This window comes from Cheilinus undulatus, linkage group 1 (genome assembly GCF_018320785.1).
Source record: "Cheilinus undulatus linkage group 1, ASM1832078v1, whole genome shotgun sequence".
Taxonomy (NCBI): Eukaryota; Metazoa; Chordata; class Actinopteri; order Labriformes; family Labridae; genus Cheilinus; species Cheilinus undulatus.
This window is the reverse complement of record NC_054865.1, coordinates 16394974-16413173: the sequence shown is the minus strand read 5'-3', so window position 1 is coordinate 16413173 and position 18200 is coordinate 16394974.

Below are 18200 nucleotides of genomic sequence, written 5' to 3'. Positions count from 1 at the left end.
AGGTTTTAGAGTGATCAGAGGACTACTCATTTCCCCTACTAAATCTAAATAAAACTAAACAAAAACTAAAAAAAAAACTTGTTGCACTGTGTGAAATTTGTACATAAAAATCATCTGATATTGATCATAGGCTTCTTTTTTGAGTCATTATTTGTATTGTGACCGATTCTGTGATATCGAAAATATCGTATTGTTGTCCAAAATATTGACATCATATCATGTTGAGATGAATCAGGTGACTTACACACCTCTGTCTACCTCCACAACAGTTGTCTCAGTATGTTTTCATGGTGTGCCAATGGCTCCTATATCGCATTGCAGAAAGTATAACCTTTATCTGATTTTAGACCACTTATGAACTAATCCAAAATCTGATTTGAAAATATCATATTCCATGTGACTTGTACCGCTTAAACTGTTATTAAAAATATCAGATCTGGGTTACATTTAAGCAAATAACATGGACTTGATCCCTTTTGCCTGAAGAGTGAACTTTGCCTAAGTGTTGAACTCCAAACCAAAAACGCTGGAGCAGAAGGAAAAGTCAGGCAAATGGATAAATCTTTTGGAACTGTTGTCCTGCAGCCATAAACCTCTGTACACAATGGCTGTTAGAGTAATTTAATCTGGATCAGCTATCACAAGGAGCATGCTGTTAACTTGAGCCAAAACCTTGAAATAAAACAAGAGTGGCAGCTTTTATATTGCAGAACACACTATGTTCACTGGATGATTTATTAAATACTTTTACCTCCTGATCTCATCATTTCTGATCACAAAGACCACCTGCATAATCTTGTGTTATCAACAGATGTGATTAATTTGACAAATACTTGAAGCCAAGATGAGAGAAGTGTACTATGTTCCTTTCAGAGGAGAACATGCTTTTGTGTGCCTCTAATATTCTTTTTCTCAAATCAGAAGTAAAATCAGATTTACCGAAAAAGTTTTCAGCTTATTTTTCCCAGAGAAGTCATGACAGCAGTTTACAGAGTGACTGTTAAATGAGGCCAACTTAATGTTTTGGCAGCTCTTGGGACGGCCCAACAGCCTGGGAGACAGTGTCCCCTGGTGTTTATACAGTCTCATCTATACTACATCCCCAGTCTAAACACCAATAATTTGCTTCCCCACACCAGCATCATAAACATGTTATTTAAAAGCCATTTAAATCCTGGTGGCTGCCAGTCAATCTGTTTCAAAAGAGGCCCTGTCATGATGTTCTATACAAGAGCTGAATAGTGCCTGTGTCTTCTATCCAAACATCATGGAGCAATTAGACTTTTTTGGTCAGTCTTAAATTGGAAAAAAGCAGAATTGGACTCTGTTGTTGGAAAAAGAGAGAGCGCTTAAGCACCGAAAACCATTATAAAAGTGAGAAGAGGTAATAAACACTCATCATATGAGTGGGAACATGGGAGTGTACACCCTTATCTCAAAATGGAATCAATAAGACCAGTTTTATTAAAATGATGAGGCATGAGGCCGTATTTGTCATCTGAGTGAAGACAGGCACAATGAAAGCTCGCAACAACAGTGTCCCTTTAGATTCAATGTTTTTTTAAACAAAGTGCAGCTATACTGATTCATCTGTGAATGAACTTTTTCCAACCTCTCCCCCTTATGTTTCAGCACACCTGTTGCCTAGCAGAGGACCCATCCAAAGATACCCAGCAGCCCTCTGGGCATTCTGGCCCTTTGTGGATAGAGGAGCACGCCAAGCCCTGGACATTACAAACTGCTGACTAATCACAATCTTTGTTGCCGGGCGGGTGCATGTGACATCACGTCATCCCCTAGGGGCTGTGTGGGATCTAGGGCAGGCTCAAATTCTTTGTGCGCCAGAGCCAGAGCACCCTGTACACGCGTCCTGGATCATCCTGCCATGTCACCTCTATTGTCCACAGGGTCTGGGCCGCACTACCGTGTCATTCTCACACTATGAGGTAGTATGGGAGAAAAATTCTCAGCTTGTCCAGAGGACTGTTGAAAAGAGAGGGATGTTTGGTCGAAGAAACATGACATTTCAATAGCAAATGTCACGTTCTTCTAACCAATCCCAACGGTCAAAACTGCCCACATCCGCACGTACTCACTGCCTTGTCATGAAACACAGGCTTCATCAGTGGCCCATCTCCTTTAAATAGGAGCTGTTGGCACCCAATTTCTTCTAGTTTAGTGCCATTTCTGGATGGTGTTAAAGAGAAATGATATTGGGTAAAGGTGCAGTAACGTATATTGTACTGCTGGTGAAAGTCAGTTTATCTTTATAGGTCTCAGGTCACATCTTTAGCATTGGTTTTGCAAAAATCAACCATAACTGTCATGGAGTACTGAACAAGACAGTTAAGTCACTGTGGATTTGTTGTTCTTGGCTTTGTGTTTACAGCCCTGAGACCAAGGATTTGTTCCTGATATTCAGCTGTGTCACTCAGAGGTTCCAACCACACACGCCCCTTCCTCTCCAACCTTTAGTTGAGACACTGTGAGGGGGTCACCAAATGTCTTAAAAAACTAAGAATATATTTTTAAAATCACACTGTTGCCATTGTACACCAATTTTACCAAATACTAATCCATTTTTCACCAATTTTTAAAACCAATTTTGCCAGTTTTAGAACATTTTGCCACTTTAAACCCATAAATGTCCATTTTAAACCCTTTCTATCACTTTTTTTCTGCCTGTCTATGCCACTACTAAACCAATTCTTTCCACTTTCTGTCTATTGTTGCAACTGTTGACCCATTATTGCCTCAAGCAACCTCTTCTTACACCGCTTTTTGCCCTTTGTATCCAGTTAACCCATTGTTTCAGTTTATTTCAATTTCTCATCCCATTTTACCTAATTTCCACCATCTTTTTGCACTTTAAAGCCCTTTTTCATACCCCTTTTACCACTTTTTTTATGCCTGTTTTTTGCCACTTCAACCCATTTTTGTTTATTTTTTGCCACTTTTAACCAATTTATGCTCTTCAAAATCCAATTTCACTATCATTTCCAACATTTTTTGCCATGATCAACACATTTTTGCAATTTTAACCCATTTTAATTATGTTTATAATAAAAGTCATTTCATTTAAAGAAGGCTATTTACTACATTAATGAAGAAATAGAGGTATTTGTTTCTTTAATAAGAGTGGTTATTATTCAGGTGAAATATAAAATATGGTTTTCACAGCTTAACTGACAATGGGCCATGGTTTTGTTGACCTCCATGGGCCCCCAGTTTGGCCTTGGCCCCAGAAAACTTCCCCCTTTATCTCTCCTTATGGACAGCCTTGTCTGCACAGGACTATTCTGAATGTTCATGGCTGTTCACCCACTTCCAGGTAAAGCGGGGGTCCCCAGTCTCTGACATCTTTATTTAGGGGGTCGCAGGCTGAAAAGGTCCAAACGGAGAGGTCAAATTTTCCATAAACATGATATGGTTTCAAGAAATGTCAATGTAAGCATGAAACCATTTAAACAACTGAAAATTCTGTACTTCATATGCCAGGCATGTAAGCAGCGCTGCGATGTAACCAAAAGTAGCATTTAAGCTTCCAAAACGCAGGTTCTGTGCGGATGAAACACCGATACGATAAACCTCTTTTGAGGATAATCCTAAACTGGTCTCCATGTGGATGACCCCTGAGACATAACCAATTATCTGTATTGGTGTTTTATTTTACAGTTAATTGATACAGTTAATCAAAAAGTGTTCTATTTTGGTTCCACTGCAGAGCGTGTCTTCTTCTCTGGCTATATTTTCACTCTACACAGTCTCATCAAATGTTCTGTATACCAGGACCCCTACTTTTAAGTGATGTCATGTGTGTAGCTCAGTTTTTCTGAATCCTTTGCCTTTATTTTATTGATTAGCTTCCACATTAGCTTCCAAATAATGTAAATACATTGGCATGTCTTTGAATCCAAACTATGATCCAAATTTTCCACAGTTACTTTAACAAATCTTACAAATTAACTTTGGTGCTTTGACATCATCAAACTGGGATTTTTGTCATAACATTTCATTAAATACATGTGAAAGATTTGTCTACAACTTTGTTTTCTTTTAAAGTTAATTACTGAATTTCTCTACTAACAAATCTGTTTTTTAATTTTACAAGACTAACTGAAGTCTGTTTAATTTGATCTCAGTTGTAGCATATGCATATTTATAATGACTCAGATTATGAACTATTCAAGTGGCAACAGTGATTCTCAAGTGGCACGTAGACCCTTTATATTTTGAACCTTAAGGCCACAGACCAAGTGACTAAGATGCCATATTTTTACAATAATGATCTTCAGTTTCTTTTAAGTCACAGAACAGCTTGGGTAGCTTTGGACAGCCGCTGCTTTATACAGCATTATTTCGACCCTAAAAGAAACTCTCAATCCTTCATTATTATAATAAAACCTTAATTGATCCCATATTTTGGGGTTTCTGGGGTTGGGTAAATCAGATGGAATTAGGTCATTTAGCCTGATTCTGTGGTTACCGTAGAGTTATCCTTCCAGTATTGTGTGTCCAAATCATTAAGGAGAAAATTACTGCCCAGGCTCACCCTGCCATCTTCATCCACTCTGCCAGTCTTCCTCCTGTCACATCCCTTTTGTCTGATCTCAGGATAACTCTACTTCACTTTCCAGAAAGTTGAAAGAGAATGACCCCTCATTAGATCTTTGTGAATAACACTGAGTTCATTCAATGACGCAGAACATGGAGACCACAGTCAGCGTGCCCTATTAGTGGTGGGCAGGAATGTAATAAGCAGGACTAAAATGTCTGGCACAGGTTCCTCCTGATGCAACCTTCAGCTTTCCAGGAGCAACAGCACCTAGATGGATCTTCAGAGAAAGAAAAACGCCCACATCCCTTGGAGTCAGACATATTCGCAACACTCTCCTGACAGCAATCTTTTCCACATGGATGGCCTATCGGTGTCCTATTTTCCTGAATCTGTTATTTCCATAATCCGGCTGGTGCCGTTGCCGAGGGTTAATAGATGAGCCTGAGTGTGTGAGATGGCAGGGCTTTGTAGCCCCTAACGAACAGTGTGCGGTCTGATGAATGGCATTTGGGCTGCAACCACGTCACTTCTTCCATTAGCAAAGCCTGTCCCAACCCTGCCGTATTGAACCATGGCTTTCAGCTATTAGCCTGATGCATGACACAGTCAATTCCAGTTACGCTTTAATAAGTGAATATTTATCTTAGCCTGCTCTCGTAGAAAAAAAGGAGCAGAGAAAACGAGGACAGAAGTACCAGAATCAGTCCTACATCTCTTCATATGCTCTTGTTTACCTGGGATTTGGAGCAACTTTCTTTGTTTTGCTTTGATCATTTCTGCTGGTGAGGGCCTTAAAAATACAGTTAGTCAATCCATCACAAGCAAAGAAGCTGGTGCATGCCAGAACATTTAGATATAGAGCTGCCATAAAACTTCGATCTTATTCTAGTAAAAATCAGACAATTTTTAAGCTTGTTTGATTCCACTGAAACAAAATTACATGTTCTTGGCTCCCAGTATTGGCTAATTTCTTATTTTTAACCACCAAAAAGCAGGCAGCTCCCACATATGTGTTACAGTTTTTTTTCAACTGCATAAACACTGAAATCAAAAGTATTACACAGTTATCAAAACCTTACACTCAAGGAGCAAAACAGATTTGCACTACTATAAGCACAATGTCAGCCTCACACTTTTTGCAAAACACAAAACAATACACACAGTGATTTGCAAAACACTAAATGCACTTGTATACATTAGACACAGAAGTATATCATGATGTCACTTTTTTGCAATTTCAAAGCACTGATTGTCAAATTACCACACCAGTAAGTCATTGGTTAAACACAGCCATCAGGTGCACAAACACACGACTGCTTAATTGTAGACACACCAGTCAGGTTTAAGCACTATAAAAATGCAGCAGGAGAGTTCACCTGTCTTCAACCAAAATGGAAGGAGTCAGAAGAAGAAGAGTGAGGGTGAGAGGGGGAATCCACGGAGGAGGAGAAGGAGGAAGAGGAAGAGAAAGACCTGAAGCAAAAAGAGAACATGCTCAAAGAAGAAGAGGACCAAATTCATCAAAAAAAATCTAATCCCAATCAAAGAGTTTTTCTTGGCATGGCAGTGGAGGATTCAGTTCTCTGGTCCCAGGCTCAGGTACCCCTTATTCAGGCCATGGAGGAGGCCTGTGACCAAATCGACGCCGCAGCTGTGCAAGGAAGGATTCGACATTCAAGACGGTTCTTCCCACGTTGTCTTGCCAATGAGGATATCGCCTGTGTTACTTATGAAACTCTCTGGCCAGATCCAGCTAGGTGAAGAGATATTGTCTAGTATTTTCTGTTCTGTATTTTTTGTTTTTTTCAGATTTTTTTTCTTTTTACTGTAATTGTAACCCGTGCTGGATACAGTATTTTATGTTTGTCTGATATTTGCTTAGCTTACAGTGTTAGGCACACTACTTGTAGCAGCATGAAAACTGGGACATTTTTTTTGTGATTCTCCATGCTGACATGTTGACTGATTTGGGTATATGGAGAGAAATAAATTATATTTTCATCAGTCTGCAGCATTGGTCTTGTGTTGTGTTTGGTGAATTTATTGTGTATATGCACTTTCTCTGTGTACTTCACTTACAGTACTCTAACCACTGAGAAGTAGAATTGCTACAAGTGTTTTAGGCTAGCAACAGCAGTGTGTAACTGGTTCAAACAGAATTAAGTCATATGAAATGTGTGTTTCATATGGTAACAAAATGTGTTTTTTATAAATTAGTGTATAGTTTTTACTAAAGTGTTTCATTTTGCAACAGATCTGAGGTGTTCTGCTACTTGTGTGTGTGATTGTGTAAATTGTGTGTAGTGTTTTGACAAAATTAGCCCTGTTTTCAAAATCGTGTTTAAGCAATCAAAGAAAAACTGTAACTGAAGAAATGTTTTGCCAACTGCTAAAGGCTGTTCTCGGTACAAGGTAGATTAACCCTCTCTCTTTTTTACTTTTGATTTACATATGATTGAAGAGAGTTGTCACAATACACAATTTTAACTAGATACAATACTGATGAATATCAGAAGATTTGATACTGCGGCAACAGAAATGGCCTCCTGTACACCCAAAACAAAACACGTCCTCTGAATTATTGTTAAACCAGAAGTGAATGTAGTAGTTCTAACATATTCAAACAGTCATGAGAAAGCTCTTTTTCTGCAGTATATCATTTCCCTTTCCTCGACTTTTGTATGCTTACTTTTTTAGCTATCACTTCAACAAGAACAAAATAATACATTCCTGCAAGCCTTGCTCTCATGATGCAGGAAAATCACACCTAATTATACAATTTTACAATTTCTTTCTTTTTTTTTTTTTTTTTTTACAGGTCATATATCAAACATTTTGGAAAAGAATTATAAAGGAAATCACAATAGGTGACAACAGAATGACAGCGTAAGTCTGGATCATTACACATAAACACATACATCTATTCAGTCAATAGCCAAAGTGACTGACAATGCAGTGTTTCCCTCACTGGCTCAAGTGAGCCAGCGCACAGCCCACCCAGGTAGGCTGCTGACTCAGGTTGCTGTCCACGACCAACTCCAACTCTTTGCATGCATGTTGTAGAAGATTTTGACGGGTTCTGCCTCCTGTGATGTGTGGATCTTTTCCATACACTTTAAGTCATTAATGAGACTCATTCTCAGGATGAGGTGCCAGACTGTTGTGGCTGTGTTTAGTTCTCCCACTTGCTATTGAAGCTCCTGTTTGGTAAATGTATGAATTGTTAAATTGCCAATATGCCTTGTGTCTTCAAACTTCGATCATCCAATCCAAAGCTGTTTGGCATTGGTAGAGAAGATCTGGCAAATTTCACATGGGCAAAACCCACATACTCAGCTCTGCTGCTCATCCCACAAACGTATGTTCCTTACAAATGTGGTACCATTTATAAGGGAAATAAACAGGCTTTCTAACAGTATAAGATTTATTGCTAAGAAGTATTGTTACATCAGGTAAGTAGTTACTAATACATGTGGAAGTACAAAAGAGTACAAAGCTGCTTTACTATGACTAGTACACTGGTTGGTTGCATGCCACTTGACTTGAAATGTCATCATCGTGAATTTTCCTGCCACACTCTCACATCTGCTCACCTGAAATCTTCAAGATTTTTCTAAGAGGCATGCAGGAAAAATTCTAGATAAAACCAGGATGAAAATTTTACACATTAGCATTTATATATGTGCTTAACTGACATTTTAGGCACATGTTCTTTTGCATACATTCAAAACTTTCTCACAAGATCCATCTATGGGTGAGTACAACCAAAAATATTCTGTATGGATTTTCAAAGCTGAATCACAGAAGTTGCAAATTCAGTAGAGTTGAAGGTAAATTATGTGTTGCTGCAAAAGCAATTATCAGTTCAGAATTACTATTGAAATAAACGTATTACACTTTATTGTCCCCATTTCTTTTACTTTCACTTCTTTTCCTTATTTTGACTGGCCATGTTTATGTGAGTGTGTAATGTGTGTGAGTGTGTTCATCTCTGTGTGTTTAAAAGAAAAAGAGAGAGGGGTGCTGATCTGTGTGACCAAGTAGAGTTGAGTACCACTCTGACAGGCTATTAGTCATAAGCCGTTAGCCACTCAACCCCTATCACTCTAGTAATCCATACTCTCATATGGCTACCCCACACTTTTCAATCTATATATCACACACTGACACATTAACACATATGCATCATACTCAGTGAAAAATATCACTGGAAATGACATGACTCTTGATGTACAACAAGGTCAATGAAGGTAAAAATCTAAGTGAGAGTTTCAGTTGATCGGTGGAGATATCAATCGAGAGGAGTCTGAGTGTCAGTGTCATTCCTGTGCCTTTTCATCTTTAATGCTCTCAGCTCATTTTCATAAAGTCAAGGAGATGCACTTGAAAGATTTGGGTGAACATCAATCATGTGAACACAAACATAATCAGGCAGTATTTTCTTCTGACAAACACCCAAATATTCAGCAGAAACAGTGAAAGCTATTTAAAGACACATTATCACAGGATGTTGTGGAACTCTCAGAGTTGCTGGGAAACTGAGAGCCAATCATTTTCTTCTTCATTGAGCCACGGGGGACTAGTTTGGAGTTAATTGCAGCGAATCCAATTTTTTAATTAAAATGAACATCATGACGATCTGACTGGATTGGGATTTGTTATTGCCATTTCTGTCTCTCCCCCCGTCTCATTTTCTCTCCCCTGCAGGACAGCTTGAAAGAGTCCTGTTGTTTTATTTAATTGGGGCAGTGATGTAATTGGCCTACTCCATGCTGGTCTGTTCAATTTAGATCCTGGCATGTGTATGTGTCGTTTGTGTGTGAGTGTAAAATAAGACACAGAGATAGACTATGTAAAGTGTGGAGAATATACAACAATGAAACAAAAGGAAAACAAAGACCATTTTCAAAAGGCCAGAAAAATTCAATTGTGGCATGAATTATTGTGAGAAAGCAGGAAAGAGATCCCACCTTCAAAGATTAAAAAAAAACCACTCTTAGTAACAACAAGCTTAGGGCTGTCAGTTTTCAGATATAGAAAGTGAAAGCATTAAAACCATCCTGGGAATGTATTCGAGAGTTTGTAGTTTCTTTTAAGGGCTGGACAGTATTGAAGATATTCACTTTTATCTTGAGGGCTTAGCCATTGGACGTGATATTTATTGCTCAAATGCACCTCGGCAGTGCTTTAGAAGTGAACTGGTGTCTCAGCAGTAACCACAACATTTTCTGGCTGGCATCAGTTTATCATCACTATTTGCCACTATTGCCCCATTTGATAAACATTGTTTATCTGGAAAATGATAAATTTGATAAACACTGTTTATCAAATGGTCTTGATACCGGTCTTGAGACCGGTATCAAGACCACATCTTGAATGTCTTGGTCTTGTCTCAGTCTAGGACTGGCAGGACTCGGGATTTTCCCAGTCTAGACCAGCACTGATCTGCTATTCTTTGACTTTATTAATGTGAAAATAAGGAGAAGCACTCACTAAAACAACAAATAGCTTCAACTGCAAAAAATCAGACATCAGTCCATCTTATTTCTAGTCAGAAATACCTCTGAACACTTACTCTAGGCCTCATTCACCTGACTAATCTAGATAAATGCCTCATTTTCAGATATTTAAAATAATTCTGGACTTGTCAGTGGCTTTTAAATATATACAAGGATTTATTTTTTAAAAGAAGTTAGTTGAACAAATTTGTTAAGATTTTAGATTTTTGCACATTGTGCTTTAAAAGAGTTGCAGACACCTTGTTTTTGTCTGTCAAATTTATTAAAAAGAAAACTAAAATTGATTTTATGGTCTTGGTCTTGTCCCGGCCTCTGCTTGTCTCAGTCTCGATCTTGAATGGGTTTCAACCTCCAAAAGTTTTGGTCTTGTCTTGGTCTCAGTGCACTCTGGTCTTGGGCAAGTCTCTGTCCCAGATGGTGTGTTCTGAGTACAACACTAGTGGTCAGTTTAGTATGCCACACTTTTAAAGAGCTGCACTTATAACACATGGTGGATGTCTTTACATGCTACCATTTAGAACAAGACCATGGATTTTGTTTTGCAACAAACATCAACAAGTTTCTGTCAGATTAGTTCGACTAATTTCTTTCTTTTTTTTTTTTTTTTTTTTTTGCATGCTCACTCTGCAATGGCAGTTTAAACAATATTCTGTGCAGACTTGTATCTTATCAGATCTCCCCTGTAGCAAGATCTTTTGCAAAACCACAAAGAGCAGAAGTGGAACAAAAAGCAACAGAGATGAAACAAACACAATAAAAAAACAGTTAAAAACAGCTCATTTTGTTTTGTATCACTGCAGTCAGGTATTTCCCTCTCAGGTACCCTTTGAATGAATCAACCAGGTAGTATTTTTATGCAAATAAAAAATGGAAGTCTAACAGGGAAGAGGACAGAGCACCAGCATAAAGAAAATACTACCTGGCAAAGAAATTTCACCAAAATTGTAATGTGTTTTGTTTGCTTGTGGCTGCATACCTGCAAAAGTGGCACAATTATAAATATTTATGTATTTATGCCCCTCAAAACAACTAGACTTCAAAAAATCATAGGCCAAGAGAGAGGGTAGAGAACTTTAAACCCAGCTAAATCATGTCAGGAATGCATTTTTCTCTCCCTCCTATTATATAAAGTGTGGAGGAGACAAAATAGTGACAGTGTGACATTTATCGGTCAACCTTCTCACTGACAACCCCCTGATTTGTGAATTCTGTGCAGGCAGAGATAGCATAGCTTTGAGCACTAACTCCCACTCGTCTAATAATATCTCTGTAATTAGCATATGCTTTGATTATAAAGGTCACTAACTCGGCCTAACGGAACATCGTATGAAGTGCACCAGGGGAGGGTTGTTTAACAGTCTATTTCCATCCCTTTAAATCTGCATTCAACTATTTAACACACCATATTTCCTCATGTCAAGTCAGTGAACGTGCTGTAAGACATGCTGCTAAAACGGGGGATGTGGTACCCCACTGGAATCTTATCAGCTGTAACTGATCAGCTTGAATTTTACTATTGACTGACTACCGTCTAGTAAGGTGAACGGTGACTTATTTTCTCTTATTTTCATGTCTCACTGTTTTGACTCTGTGCTTGTATGTATGTGAGTATTGTCTAAAGGTTTATTTATTTATGTTCTAACTCCCAGTGGTGGGGGCAGGCTCCATTTACCCACCATATTCTGTTTTTCTCCTCACATTATTTACTACACTTACAGTGTGTTTAACATGGACAGTTTTAAGGGATATTGATATTTTAGCCTAATATGATAGTGATAATGATAAGGTTGTGCAGTAGACCATGACATTCAGACTCTGTAATCTTACTGGCATCCCTGGCACTGTTTTTAACTGGTTTCAATCTTATCTCACTGACAGAAAGTTTTATGTGAATCTAGGGGATTGCTCATCTAAATTTCATGAAATGAAATGCGGTGCTCCCCAAGGTTCAATTTTAGGCTCAACTTTTAATTTCACATGTTACCTTTGGGAAATGTCATCAGGAGGCAGGGCAGCAATTTCCACAGCTATGCTGATGACACTCAACTTTATGTCACTGTGTCTCCTGATGACACAGGACCACCTGATGCCCTTTTTAACTGTATTTTAGATTTTACATCATGGATGGCAGAGACCTTTTTTTTTTTTTTTACAACTCAACCAGGAAAAAACTCCAGTTTTAGTCAGTGGTACAAGGTACAAGAGAGAGAAACTAGTCAGCAAAGTTTGCTGACTTGCTGAACTCATGTATTTTCACTTGAATTTTGTGTGTGTAAAGCACTTTGTGCGACATTGTTTTGTATTAAAAGTGCTATGTATATATATATATATATACACACACACACACACACAAATAAAGATTGGCTGATTGATTGATATTGGTACATCTTCATCATGGCTAAATGAATGTTTTCCATTTTCAGTTGAGCTAACATGCTAATACCACTAGATCAGACACTTGCAGTATTTTCCCTTCATGGCCTTTCACTGGAAAATCCAGCCTGGTGCCTGATAACTCTAAGTCCTGTCTATTTGTTAATCTATTTTATTGCATCAGACTAACCATTGTTTAACTCACTGAGTGCCATTGGCGTATATATATACATCAAAGTGTTTTTTTTGGCGGCTAGCACAAGGGGGCACTCTCACACTCCCTGTGAGTAATTTTGGGGCTTCTGGGATACGTAGTCGGATGTCTATGGTCGGAACACGGAAGAGACGGTAGATCAAAGCCACCGAGATAAGAGGTGGAGACCCTGGGGTCAAAGAGCAGAGCGATCGGAGGTAATCTAGGCTGAAAGTTTTAAAATAGACGCAGGAAGAAATTTTAAACTTTTGCCTGAGAAATCTCTTACTCACTGAAACCTACACTTAACTTAATGACAGCGAATCCAGGGATCAGCGCTTTCATTCATCTGCCTATGCCGGCCAACAGGCTAAAGAATGTCGCAAGGTCTCCCCTGTGCGTTGGAGAAAAAAGGCAGCTGCTCACCAGCTGGATACATACAGCGACGACACTTCAGAGATGGTCTTTTCCGACCCAGACTCTGAGGAATGGCTGCTGAGTGAGCAGAGCGGATCTTGTTCTCCATCCCGGAGCGATGTAGGTAAGTTAACGTTAGGAACCCACTGATTATTCAGCCAAATTTATCGAATGAAACCATCACTCATGCTCCTGTGATTTCAGAAGCAGACCTGAGAGAAGAGCAAGCCCCATGCAGTTCTACAACACCGTCTATTGGCAGAAAAAGAGGTAAGAACAAAAAGTTCTATATTATAGATTACATATTATATATATAAAACATATTTTATATTATATTACTTCTATAATTTACAGGCAGTGCCAGGGGACACGCAAGCAGGAGAGGACGTGAGCTTATAGGGGGGTCCCATGGAGGCCGTCCAGTTCCAGAGTGTGAATGACAGTGACTGGAAACATTGTTATTTATTTTACAGTAAAATAACATTTGTAATACAATTTTCAGATGTCTTCCATGTCATTTAAGGCAAAATTATAACATTCAAATCATTGTTTTGCTTGACAGACCCTCTTTCACAAAAATGCATTTTTCTCAGCTTTCTAGAAAAAAAAGTGGTCTTTCTGGTGAAACTAGTCTTTATTCAACTTAAGATAAATCAAGAACGGAACAAGGTGCAAACAAACATTTTTTCCATTTTGAAATAGAGAGTTTCTTCTTTCATTTGAGCTATTTGGTGTTTTCAGAGTCATAGTACAAAATATTCTGTGGGTCTTGAAAGATGACTCAAAATGGCCAAAAACACTGGCACAACCCACTTTCCATTTTATAAAAGCGCTGGGACTCAATAAGTTAATTAAAGGTGCAGTGTGTAAAATGGAGTAATTTTAGCATCATCTAACAGTCACTTTCTAGATTGCAATCCTCACTTTTGGCAACCAGTAGAATAATAAAAAAAAAATGTGTTTCTGTTATTTTGTCCCTTCTGTGGTGCTGTAAAAACATGCAAAATTCCAAGACGGTGGAGTCCATGGAGGGGACCTTCCCTGTGTATGAATAAAAAGCTTATTCTTAGTTAATAAAAATGGGTGGTGATCAAACACTTCTTTAGATCAGTGGTTTTCAACATGTGGGTTGCAAGACACTGAGGGGGTCTCCAGATGCTTTAGAAAAATTAAGAATATTTTTTAAATTACACTTTTACCCCTTTACACCAGTATTGCCAAATTTGAGCCCTTTTTTACAGTTTTTTTCTGCCTGTTTTTGTCACTTCTAAACCATTTTTTTTGCCACTGTCTGCCTATCATTGCCTCTTTTCTATCAATCAATCAATCAATCAACTTTTATTTATACTCAAGAAATCATTGAGGGGCACCCTCATTTACAATGATGTCGAGCCAATTACAGAAAAAATTCAGAGAATACTAAACAATAGAAACAAAAGAGAGACTGACAAAAGAGCATTAAAATCATAAGCTAGTGATGATTAAATGACAATAAAGTTCACACTTACATAAAACAATTACAGACATAAGGTTGGAGGATTAAAAAAAACATTTCTAAAAAGCCCACAAGGTAGAAGCTCAGTGATCTTGAGCAGTTGCTGTAGCCGGTTCCACGAGTCAGGAGCAGAATAGGAAAAGGCAGTCTTTCCCACTTCAGACCTGACTTGTGGAACATGCAGAAGCAGCTGGCCAGAGGAGCGTGTTAACCCATTATTACAACTATGAACCACTTTTTACACCATTTTGGCCACATTTCAACATTTTTTCATGCCCATTCTTGTCAGCTTAATCCATTTCTTCCCATTTCTGACTTTTTTCTGCTTTAATTAACCCATTTTTTCCAGTTCAAACCAATTTTTCATCACATTTCACTACATTTTCCACCCATTTTTGCCACTTTAAACCCATTTCGGCCACTTTTTCACCCCCTATTGCCACTTTTTATGTCTGTTTTTGCTACTTCAACCCCCTTTAGCCATTTTTTACCTCCGTGGTCCCCCTGGTCTGCCCGGGCCCAGGAAAAGGGCTCCCTGTAATCCCCCTTATGTGCAACCTTGTCTGCACATAATAATTCTTGAATGTGCATGGTTGTGTTCAACCACCTTCAGGTACAGTGGGTGTCCCCGGTCTCTGGCACCTTTATTTTGGGGGTCGCGGGCTGAAAACTTTTGAGAACCACTGCTTTAGGTAAACCTTCTGATTGTATTTTAAGTTTCATTTTTACCAAGTTTGCTCCACTAAATGCTACTAGGCTAAATATCACACACTACATCTTTACACTAAAATGCCAGTCTACTGCTCATCAAAAGTGAATCTAGTGTACTGATTATAAGGTAGAGTAGTGAATGAGCGGCTTAAATGTTGATCGTACTCAAACTTGATCACTCCATTCTGTCAAACATAGACTACACTGATTTCCTGTGAACTACTTTTCGGCCTGGTACAGTCACCATTTTAATTCAAAAGCAATGTTTTGGTGAGTCTGTGATGATCCATCTGATACTCCGTGATTTTATGAAATGCACAATAAAAGAAAACAATCCTGGCTTTGACATAGGCTAACAGGAACTCGCAACACTTCGAGAGAAAATTCGTATTTCAACAATTACACACGTGCATGTCTGTATATAGAGAAGGTAAATCTTAGGTTTCTTGTCCTTTCCAAAGCAATCCAAACAAAGACCAGAGAAGGATCAGACTGAATAAAGCTGCTGCTGTTTACAGATGAGTAAAGCTGGCTGCTGTGAACATTCGCCTATAGATGGTGCTCTGCTTGAGCTAGTGGGCTATTTTAAGTCTTCTTCTCTTGCAAACACTAACAAACAGAGAGGAGCTCCCATGGGAGACCATTGTAAACAAGTGGGTATGATGCACAGAGTACAATCCCACTTTTTGTTTTAGAGAAAATCTGCTCCTTTCATCTGAGACAAACAAGTAGATAAAGCAGCGCCTACACTCACACAGCCAGCGTTAATTACCACATTCATTTACAATGTTTAATCTGTGTGCAAACTCAAAATACAACAAACAAACAAAAGGAAGACCAGGATTTTCCTGTTGTTTTGTTTGTTTGTGTGGTGCAACATTTAGCAGAGAATTCTTTTCTGGTCTGCACAACAACGTCCTGGTTTTGCCTTCCTCCATCAGCTCCACTGAAGATATTTCTGGCTTAATGATCTAGGTTACATACAATGAAAGAATTTATTAAAGTATCTGGGTTATAAACATATCTGTGAAATTAACGGAGTGAAAAAAAAAGTTTTTTTCCCTTTTCATTTTGTCACAGTCAGATTTTAGGTCAAGATAAACTGATGCCCAACATCTGATCAAACATTTAGATCTCTGTCCGGGTCAGCAGCCCTTGAGAGACTTTGCAGAAATGTTATAGTGAATTATTTCTCTCATTAAATAAAGAAGAAAGGTTTTTCTGAGCTGAAGAACTTGAAGTCAACATGACGTAAGAGAGAAACTCAAAAACCTTTCTCTTTACCTACAAGCCGATCAGGCCTGGTCACCTGAGCTCTCTCCATTTATTATCAAAGCACACAGCACATTTGAACCTGAGGGAAATATGACGCCTGACAGCGTCTGTGTCCAGCCAAGGAAAGAAAAACTAGCTGAAGTTTCACAATTATTGGTGACCAGGCAGAAACTAAATAAAGAAATAAATCACAATCCCTTCTACGCACAGACACGCAACCCTACACCTGCTAGACAGTATGGATCGCTTTGCGGTTGTGGTCAACAAGGTAGCTGAAGGTACGGGAGGGTCTGACCATCACAATGAAAATATTACATTATAGATTTTATATTCTGCAGAGATTCCAGAGTGAGTCTGCAAGAAATGCCTTCATTTAAATGAAGCAACTTATTTTTGATTTACTCAGTGGTTAAATGTCTCTCATCAACGCTTCATTTTTCTAACTGCATGCACAAAAAAAACTTAAGTCTGCAATATCTGCAACTAAACGTATGAGTGTGCCTTTATTGCACCGTTAAAAACTAAATCTACTGTGGTCTATGAGTGTCTCACATAAAAAGCTGTGTATAAAAAAAGACAGAGAAACATCTTTCCTCTTTCAGTTTTGTTTCCTTTCACAGTGACTTTGTTCTATTTTAAAAGTTTCGCTGTTACATGTGAATGCTCCATCTCTTTACCAGAACACACGGGTTAAATTATTTTTACTACTGCTCTGACAGGGCCACGGACACACAGGTCTGTAGTCTCACTTCTCAGGCTTTGATCAAACTGCTGTTAGAGCAGATGAAAAGGTCCACATCTGGAGGGAAATCCCCTCTCGCCGACACACAGGGTCAGGACGGAGGAAGAGAAAGCGGGGGGAGTGAGAAACAAGTGACACAACATTTCAATCACAGTGGCAGAAACATGACACTTCCTTAAAAAAAACACAATGAAACATGACAGATAAAGTCCAGAAAGTTTCACTTTAGTCTCAGTTTAAAATAACGTGGATATATTGGGATAAACTGTCCTTAAATAGCAAGGTCAATAGGCTGGAGTTTCACATCAGCAAGTGTCCTTTGGCAACCAAAGTAATGTAATCAGTCTGCTAGCACCAATATCACACAAGCTGAAAGGAATAATGTTTAAATTTTCTATTCATTCTTTTCTGTCAACCACCATGAATGTACTTGAGATCATGTTGACACTGATTCAGCTTCACTAAAGGCATGACCAACCATATCATTGTTTAAGCTTCTTTACACTCTCTCACGGTATGTTTCTGAATTGATGTTAAAATTCTGTTGTTTTTGCAGCTGGGATGTTCACTGAGACTCTGGCAGAGGCCTTCTGTGTTACAAATGCCAACAAAACAAAAGGAGTGTTTGCTGGTTTGGTAGTGTGTTCTCTGCACCCTGCCAAACCTGGGGTCCCTGCTTTCTACAGCTGAGAGGCAGATTAGTTATAAATGCGTTGTATTTTGACAGATTTACCTAGAGTGGAGATATTTTGCAGATTTTGAACATCTGATGAAAACAAAAGGACATTTTAGTCTAGTTTTAGTCATCTTGACAAAAACTAAACTTATTTTTTGTCATTTTTAGTCATCAAAGATCTATTTTTGTTAGTTTTAGTCTAGTTTTTGTCAAGGCAAAAAAGGCTGTCGACGAATAGTTT